Source organism: Urocampus carinirostris, chromosome 6 (assembly GCF_059441175.1).
Source record: "Urocampus carinirostris isolate Australia breed hairy pipefish chromosome 6, RoL_Ucar_1.0, whole genome shotgun sequence".
NCBI classification, from domain to species: Eukaryota; Metazoa; Chordata; class Actinopteri; order Syngnathiformes; family Syngnathidae; genus Urocampus; species Urocampus carinirostris.
This window is the reverse complement of record NC_142354.1, coordinates 31802427-31812519: the sequence shown is the minus strand read 5'-3', so window position 1 is coordinate 31812519 and position 10093 is coordinate 31802427. Positions and strand designations below refer to the sequence as shown.

General features: G+C 40.4%; 1 non-coding gene across 1 annotated transcript; it reads right to left on the bottom strand.

Annotated features, from left to right (window-relative positions):
- Window positions 1-6810: 6810 nt before the first annotated feature.
- trnaf-gaa (transfer RNA phenylalanine (anticodon GAA)) lies at window positions 6811-6883 on the bottom strand. The gene has a single exon. It is a non-coding gene; the product is annotated as a tRNA-Phe (tRNA).
- Between the last annotated feature and the right edge of the window lie 3210 nt (window positions 6884-10093).

The window sequence follows — 10093 nt, the reverse complement described above, 5'->3', positions numbered from 1 at the left end:
TTAAGGTAGAAGAAAATATTACATTCAAGCCTTGTAAAATCTCAATAGTCTGTAGTTTGCAATGGTCTGTGCAGCCCTTTGAGAATCCTTGTGATTAAGGGCTATACAAATAAACATGACTTGACTTAATAGAAGAAAACAATGTTAGTTTGTAGTATGTTTGAAGCATAACCTATGTATGGGTTTGTAACTACCGGTATATCCATTTTGTTTTAAGGTAGGGTGCTCAAGTCTATCAGATATTTGCATGTTCGCCAAAACAATTGGGCGAGTTTATTTTCCAGGTACTCACATTCCTCTTTCGTTCTAAAAATATCCATCCACTTGAGGCTTGTGGAAAGTTCAAAGTTAGATATGACAGTTGTGAAATAAGGAGATTATAGTTTATGGTATATTGTTTATGACTAATCGCGTTTCCATGGATGCATCAAATTTCTACATTGCTTTGGGAGGCTGGGATCTTTAACACTGTTACATAAGAGACCAGGTATTGTGTATATCTACAAAAAAAACTCAAGTGGGACAGCTCCAGACCCATATCATCTAACAAAGTCCGATGGGATGTGTGTTCCGGAGAGGAAAATATTTTTATATTAGAAGTAATGCTTTGCCTTCTGGATCATCTCCAGAAAATGACTCTTCAGGATGTCTCCTTGATGTGCTTGTATCTATTTTGAACTCGCTCATTTATACAGACAGATGGTGAGAACAGCATTGGTGCTCTAACAGCGATGACAGAAGTGGAAGCTTGGCTACAGATGACAAACAACCTGCAATCTGACCACAGTACAGTACTTGGAAAGCGCATCTGCTGATGCATGTATTGAGTCACTGCTATAACCTCTTAAACTAACCCTTACCCAGTCAATTGAGCCTGTCTGGTTACACAGAGTTGACACAACTGGTAAATAGTTGCTAAGTTGCTCTACAATAGTTTATTGATGTGAGAGACTATGCACTCTGAGAAATTTGGGGCACCCTCTGGTGACCCGTCAGGCTTCATATATATAATGGAGCCCAAATCACCAAAAGAACAACTTTTTCCTGCATGTGCTGGAATGATCATAAAATGTAATTATCAATTCCCTGCACTTGATGATATACTGTCTAAACATGTTATTAGTTTTTCCATACCGATAAGAATCGAAATGCCCAAAGGTTCAAAGGTGGCTAGCTAAGTTGCTGGCTAAAAGGGTAAAACGGTAAAACCTTCAAAAGTAACTAGCTGTAAAGGTAAAAGGTTGAAAAGTTTGCTAGCTGAATCACTAGCTAAGGAGTTGAATAGGTTAAAAAAAACAGCTGGAAAGGTAAGAAGGTTCAATGGTAGCTGGCTAGAAAGGTACTAAGACCAAAGATAAATACTTTAATGCTTTGTTTAGCAATGTTAATGGGGACCAGAACACCCCTGCGATATGCAAAAATCTGCGAAGTAGCCCAGCCCATTTTAACATACGCTATGCTGGCTCCCACTCGTCGCCCGGGGATATTGGATTGCGGCCACAAAGATGCTGTTCATTTGCTCTCTTGACCCCTGGATTCAACAATAGCCGACTGCAGATACAGTAACAGTAAAAAAAAAGCAGACAGGCGGGACAAAAATGTGCTCTGCCAGCCCTCGCTGCCAGAAACTATTCGGCTTGGGATAAAGGATCGTGGTTGCATGAGTACTGTTCCCGTTTTCATGTGCTGGCCCCTGTTCGCAACCATATGCGATCGGGGATAATGGATCAAAAATGTTTTTCAACCTGCGATGAATTTACACTGCGAAGTACGAAGCCCGAAAGAGGAAGGGATTACGATAGATAGATCCATGAAACATTAAAGCTGCTCAGCAGGAATGCATTTGAAAGTAAGTGCATTGCAACACAGCTGCTTATTCACAGAAAAACAGGTCCCCCATTTCTTGGAGTTAGTTCAAGAATTAGTGGGCGGGTTTGTTGCTTCTTACTCCGCCAGGACAATGTGTCGGTTTTGTCTCACACGAGAGCAGTCACAAACACTCGGGCCGTCTGCATGATGGAGCGTTACGTCACAATACAGTCCACAACGGCTCACTCGCTCGCAAAAAAAGCTTAACGATTTATTTATCCTCGCCAGTGATGCCTGTCTAGGATTAGAACTATACGAGCTGTGCAAAGCAAAATTTATTATTTTTCATTGCGTGACGAGAGGATGCGACATCTTTATTTGTGATATGCCGCCAGGCTTAAGTTGTCCGTCTTTGCTTGGAGAGGTTGTCATTAAGATGACTCCAAGCATCCGGAGAATTAAACTCCCAGCTTCCGGACATACTTGGCCTTGGAGCGAGCGAAGCGTTCATCAGTCACTCAGGACGTAACGGTTGAGTTGTGTAAGTGTTGGCGACCAAATCGATACAGCAAAATGAACATAAAAGAAATACAGACGTATACTGCTGACTGGAATTTTAAAACAGTGGTTTTGAATGACTTTGGTAAATCTCATATGAAATATTAAACATTTACACTGAATTTACCCCACTCCTTTCTTTTCACCTCTCCAATTTGTCTTATTTTTCTCTTCCCCTAAACTTCTTTGGTGAGGGCAAGAGAATGATTCCTAATTATTTTTGTACTTGATTTTTTCGAGTGATCAGATTGGGCAGAGATTGGGTGTGGTAGGGGGAAATGGTGCTGGCGGGGGGCTCGGAGGGTCGGCAAGCTGTGTCCCCTGTCCCAGTGTGTTTTTTTTCAGGCCCCAGTGCTGGTTTTACGGCTGGTGTTTCTGCCGGGGATGGAAATGGATGCTATTAGGGCTTTAGGGATTTGAATGGTTGGGGGACTAGGGAGGGCACCTTACCCTTTTGATAATAATTTCTTCAATGCTAGGCTTTTCTACAACAACATAACCTACCCAAATTCGGGAGAGGCTTGTAGCATGAATCAGAAATACTAAGCTATTTGAAGGGGAAGGGGAAAGGGAAGATTCATTGCAAGAGATTACTTTCTGCTTACCATGTCATTACTTTGAGCTCCGCCTGTTGTGACAATTGTTTATCCCCACTCCCTTTTTTTTCTTTGTCTTTTTCTTTTAATTTCACTCACTTCAAAACAGTAACATTTGAACTGGTTCCATCAATAAACTTATGTTTAATTTACAAGAGGAATAAGTATACAGGCAAATGAGTACTGCACCTCATAGGGGGAAGTTAGGGCGCTCCCGGGCTGACTCGGTGAAAAGGGGGTTTCGTCCCTTACGTTTTCACATTATGCTTCACTTTGTGGCGGATTTTGTCTCTTTGACCCTCATTGTGAACATGCTTTGTTAAAAGTAAGGGGTAAAATTGAGGGGAAGGGGGAATAATAGGATTTAGCCTCATCGTGAATTTAGAAGTACATTCTGTCACAGTTTGAGCTCAGACTTGAACTGGCTTATTCCCATCCACAATTGCTTGAGGCTGGTCAGTAATACCAAGGGGGGGTGTGGATAGGGAGAAGCAAGGGCGCTCCTGGGCTGACTCTGTGAAAAAGGGCTTGTGTCCCTCACTTTTCCACCTTACTCTATGATTTATGGATGATCCAGACTCTTACCCTGATTATTGCACTTTGCTAGAGTAAGGGGTAAAATTGAGGGGGAGGGGTGTGAATTGGATTGAGCCTTACTGTGATTTTGTCCCAGTCAAAAACTCAGACTTGACTCTTCACAAAAAAGATTGTGTAAGCTCTAGTATATCCAACAATAAGACACTAACAACCAATCCTGTTTCAAAATGATTCCGCATTGTGCACATTCAGTCATCACCTACAAAGCAAAGTTTGTTCAGTGGCAAACAGACAATGGTAGAAGTCACGCTGCTCTGATTATGTAAGCCTGGAATAAAACCGCAATTGTCTACAATGTGTGCGAGACCTGCCTTGGAAGTGAGATCAGGAAAGGAGTCTAGTTTAATTAGAGAGAGAAAAATCCTTGCCTGTGGTAGGTCATCCTCCACCTGTGACCTTAATTTGTTGAGTTGAACCCTTTGACTGGCATCTTCAGGCTCCCTATGAGGCTCTGGGAAGACGATAAAGGAAAAAGCCACCAGGAAACCAAATTGCAGTGATGAAAAAATGCATTGAGAAGACCTTGCATAAGCCTCCACACAGGATATTAGCCACCAAATTACATAGCAACAGATAACAAGGCAGAACAGCTTTCAATAAAAGTATATAAACTTCAAAATGAACACTCAGTTTTTGCTCTAACATGATTGACTGACTTTGTTATATGCATGTAATTGCATTTCAATAAAGTTACTTACAATACCTGACGTAATATCTGGCCTCACGCCACTCGACAACCATACTCACAAAAAACGCGAATAACACAGTTTTTTTTTCTTGTGTCAGTCTCCCCACAATGTGTGTTCTCCCATGGCTTTCTGCTCGCTTCTTGTCAAAGGACTGTTCGGTACATCAGCACACAGCCAACTGCCCATTCAGTCTGATTTCAATGGCGATGACGCAAATCCCTCAGTTCTGAGTTTGCCAGTGGCCGAGCCCGCTGTTTGGACAGCGATCCGCAATAACAGGTACAAAATGAACCTTAAAAGAGAGAACTAGCAAACTGCAGAATAAACAAAGATGTTATTAAGATACATGTATTATTCTTCGCATTTATCAACAATATTCTAGCGATTATACACATTATTATGAGAATCAAATAAAAAGAGACAAAACGATTAGGTTTCATGTATCGTATACTCCCAGGATGCGACATTAATTCAGAGGTGGGGACCGCGGCAGATAGAAACCTGTGAAATCGAGCTAATGAGTCGTGAACCCCCGATAAAACCCGACAATTATATATATATATATATATATATATATATATATATATATATATATATATATCAAACATTAATAGTACAATTTTATATAGTACGTAATACTTGTATGTTATGTGCATGTGTTTGATTAAATCAAATTAGCAACATTAAAAATGTAAAGGAAAAAAAAATGCATTTACCTTTGGTGTCAAATGACGAGCTGGTACAGTGGAGTTAGTGGATGGATGCAGAGGGGGGATGAAACAGCAGATTAAAATCAAAACTGATTTTAAAATTTACCGTTGCATGGAATGTCATGCCCATAGAAGACTAAGTTGCTTTAGTCGCCAGCTCATTCTGAATAATTGTCTCGATCGTTGATTGATTATGTAAATGCAATATAGGGAGAGAGATTTGTTCATTTTATTTGCTTTTCTTAATAATCCCAAGCTTCATTTTCATGGTCATCAAGATTTTCTCCTTCCTTTAGTATCACTGCAAGTCTTAGGACCCGTAGTGACTAAATACAGTACAAAAACAAAATTATTGTCGCACTAACTTACAAAGTCTTTATGAAGCACACTGAACGGAACCAGGAGGGAGTTCAGCCAATAGACTATTGCTACAGTGTATCTCCATGGTATCAATCAATAGTAGCCCAGCATGTTATAGGACATAGACCATCAGGAAGTCAAATATCGGATTTAAGAGGAGCAGTGTGGTTTTCATATGGGCCGTGTAACAGTGGACCAGCTCTACTCACTCTGCAGGGTCCTCGAGGGTGCATGGGAGTTCTCTCATCCGGTCTCCATGTGATTTGTGGACGGATCGGTGCAACTTCTGCATCATGCAGACTCTTTATTTGTATTTAACTAATGTTTCAATGTGGGCACATGCGGCTTATGGTCAGGTGCGGCTTATGTATTTACAAAATTGTTTTTCCTTTAAAAATGTACATGGTGCGGCTTATAATCAGGTGCGCTCTACAGTTTGAATTTTTCAATGATTACGCCATGTTCAGCGGCGCAGTTTACTGCTCTCCTCTGAGTTGTTACCGTCATGTCTTTTCAGATCATGTCACCATTCAAAAGAGCGACTACCATATAAATGGATAGCGATTACGAATACAGTATTTACTAAAGCGCCGAAAGAAAAGGTGAATGAGGGCTGAGTTTTTACAGCACCCGACTTGTGTCGTTTGTCTCTATGAGCAGGCTCTTGTGTTTCTTTTTCACTTTTATTTTTCATTTATCCCTCCACCGCCCCCACCCTTGTTAAATCGTTTGTGCAAAGGCATAATGTTGCATAATAATTTATAATGTAGAGATTAAAGCAACAAAAAGAACACGAAGAGCCGTTGGGACCGAGCCAAAGAGCTCTTTTTAGTGAGCCGAGCCAAAAAAGCCGTTTTTAAAAAAATAGTCAGGGTTTCCATCTATACAAGTAAATGCTGTGTTATGTAACTGTTCAGAAAAAAATCAAACTCTTTCACATACAACAACTTAATTTTAAAGTAATGTAAATTGTTACTTTCCCAAGTAACTAGTTGCTTTTACTATAAGGTAATTGAATTACTAACTCAGTTACATTTTGGAAGAAGTGGTGAGTAACTATTGCTAATTCCCTTTTTAAAGTAACGTGCCCAACACTGGTTATAAGCATGTATTTTAGCTTTTTCCTTGTTAGTCCTCATTTAGGGGGCAGATAACCTGCACCCTATCCGTGAGTGATGTAGCTATTTGTTGGCAATTTATCAAAGGGGGTTGTATAGATGCATACAACTGAGTTTTCAAATGTCCTAAAAAAATATGCTGAAAATTGTCTTCGGACTTTAATCAAGCTAACCTTTAATGACAGTGAGTTATGGTGACTAAGGTAATTAATTCTTAAACAATATTGCCCTCTAGTGGTAAATCAGTCAAATGTTGCAATAAAACATCAAATCCCAGAAAGTTGTCAAATGTTCATTTACTATATGGTGATTTTTGACTATTTCAATTAGCGCAAATGAAATTTCTGAAACTCAAAATTCTTGCACCACCAGATGCCGAAACCCGGGATCGAACCAGGGACCTTTAGATCTTCAGTCTAACGCTCTCCCAACTGAGCTATTTCGGCACGCCTGGCATTATTCCCAAAATTTGTCCAACTGACGTCAGAGGCTTTAAAAGGGACAGAAAAAAACAAATTTGAGTTATAAAAACATCCCAATACTGCATAAAGTATTTTGAGACCAAAATAGTCCACAAAATTGTGCGTAAGTATGGGAATGAGATAAATGAACCCGTCAACTTCAGAGATATGATTGTCCTGTCACTACAAAAATGGCGGGCGAACACTGTCTAAGCCGTAGTTTCCTCGTTTCATTGATTTACTACCCATTCGACGCAAGGACAAATCTTTTCTCACCACTTATCGGAACTGTCGAGCTAACATAGCTTAGCTTCACACTTAAATGGGCTAACTTACCAAAACGTGGAAGTGAACTTCGTCAAACGTGTTTCTTCAGCTTGTTTTGTAATTTCGTGTATATCCCCTCATGCTCCCAATATGGCGTAATTATCTTTAACGACACCAAACTCGACTCACAACTTGGTGGCTAGGGCTTTCTGGTAGCCGATATTTAGGGATACTTAATAATAATAATAATAATAATTTCCTTTGTATTGTCATTCTTTGTAACAATGTACACAGAACGAAATGTCGATACACCTGACCCGTTGTAGCGAGCCGATGCAGCCGCAGCCAACAGAGGGCGCCGCCATATTACCAATTAGGTATGAGTCGGCCGAGGCGCGAACCAGCGACCTCCCAGTCTCAAAGCGGGCACACTATCCGTTAATTACGTTTCTGAGGAATAAATATTTCAAATTGACTTCAAGGTAAAATAATTTTAACAGCACACAAAATTACTTGATTGGTTTTAAAGAATGGCAATTTAAAATCAAGGTGAGTGATGTGTTTTTGCTCAAATATGTAACAATTAGTTATTGGACGTAATACCAATATGTTTGCCACAAGGTAAAGTTAAACATTTGTCATGCTTTCGGGCTATTGTTAGGGAAAAAACTATATTACAAATGTAGCGTTTACCAAATTGTTCGAATTAGTTATCTGACTTCATTAACCAAACACAAACTTCATTCTCCTAACAATGCATGCTCTTTTCTTAATTTAGGGAAAATATTGACAAGAGACCGGCATTTCCACACGGGGGCAGATTTATTTTCTTAAAGTATTTAACTAAGTGAATTCCATCAAATTAGCCAAATTATTGTCGCTCGAGGCTTCCTCGAGCCTCCCTTTTCGATTGTCCCTCTCATTCCCCGATCTGATCTCCCATCTCTCCTTCTGTCTTCTGTCCTCTGCCCACGTCTTTTCAAAAGCCGGCGCGTCGCGACCTGAGACATGATCATTCACTGACTCTGGAATCGTTTTGACTAGAAATAAAATTTCCACTTGATCCGAGTCAACAAAGCCTACTTTCATCTCCGGCCAGTGTTTCCAATGTCCTCCTAGAGGGGATCTGAACGACTTTTGCCGTGCAGCAGCATTCTCTACAGCCTACACTATTTTATTAATCTGGAACTGGAGCCATACTGGATTGAAATAGAAAATACATTAGGATTCAAGTCAATTTATCAGACTCGCAAATGTCAGAGTAATGAAAGTAACACTTCCAATTTTGTTGCTTTAGGGCAGGGGTGTCAAACTCATTTTAACTCGGGGGGCCACACGATAGAACAAACATTCTGTCGGGGGCCGGACTAGTAGATTAGAGAGAAAGAAAAATAGAGATAAAGAAATAAGAGAAAGAGGGAGGGAAAAGGAGAGAGGGCAGGGAAAAGAAAGAAAAAGAGAGGGAGTGAGCATGAGAAACAAAAGAGATAAAAAGTCGTGAGAGAGGGAAAAAGAAAGTGAGAGGAAGAAAGAAATCCAAAGAGAAATAGAAAGACCGAAGGAGAGAAATGAAAGCGCGAAGTGTAGTAAGAGAGAAAGAGAAATGAGAGAAAAGGAAAAAAAGAAGTTAGAGCAAAAGAAGTTAAAAAGACACAGAGAGAGAGAAACAAAGAGCAACAAAGAAAGAGAAAATGAGAGACACAGAGTGAAAGGGACAGAGACAGAGAGTGGGAGAAAAGGGGTGGAAAAGAGAGAGAGAGAGAGAGAGAGAGAGATAAAGAAATACAAGTACAGTGTCTTTGTGAGAGGCACCTGGCTTTGGCAACAGCTTATTTTTCTCTTGTGCTTCTCTGAGTGTTGTCTCGCAGGCCGGATTCAATCCCTTAGCGGGCCTGATCTGGCCTGCGGGCCGCCTGTTCCACACCTGTGCTTTAGGGTCTCTAGTGCCGTGTTTCAATGTAATAAATGTATTGACTGATGTGTCTTAGGGGCTGTAAAATCAAATAACGATCGGAAAATACAGTTATGAATGCATGATTGTTAGGGGGTTGTTATTAACCCTATTGAGCAATATATCTTTCTTTTTTGTTGGGTTGACCCGCTAACAACGGTTTGTGGTGCAACCTCCTCACACAACATGCGGGTTAAGGGTGTGCACACGCAAACACATCCCATTATATCTCACTTATACATTTAGTTTAATATAAACTCAAGGAGAACAGGAGAGCGAGCCCAGACTTCAGATAAGTCACTTACTTAGATCATCTTTTCCCAAGGTCCGCCAAAGTGGGAAGCATGCGGTGGATCGAAAGTCCATGTACATCTTTGTTCTTTCATGTAAGATTGTGCAGCTGTATTGTCCAGGTTTGATGGGATTTTGAGTTCTTTGAAAGCCCCGGTTAAGGTAGCCAACAATCTTCTCCTGGCAATGGACTCTGGCGCTCTATCACCGTTGCTCCTGGACCCCATTGTGACCTTTGACAATTTGGACCACAGCATCTTACTAAATTGGCTGATAAATATATTAGTCTCTCGGGAACTGTCCTCTCATGTTACAGATCCTACAGTACCTCTCAGATAGGATGCGATGTGTTAAGTACAGCGATATGACTTTGTTGAGTGTTGTTAGCTGTGGTGTTCCACAGAGCTCAGTACTTGGTCCCCTTCTTTTCAGTATTTATACAGTTCCTTTATGTGATCGTATCCACAACTATAATATCAGTTTCCATTACTATGTAGATGACACGCAACTGTATCTTCCAATGGAGGAATCTGCCCCACTAAATTGTGAAATTTGGAGGCCTTCCTCACAGAGATAAAAATATGGCTTGTCACTTAACTTCTTGAGCCATTACCCGGAAAAGACTAAAATAATTATCGGCCCATCTTAATACCTTATTCTCAAACACTACTCTGAACATTGACAAA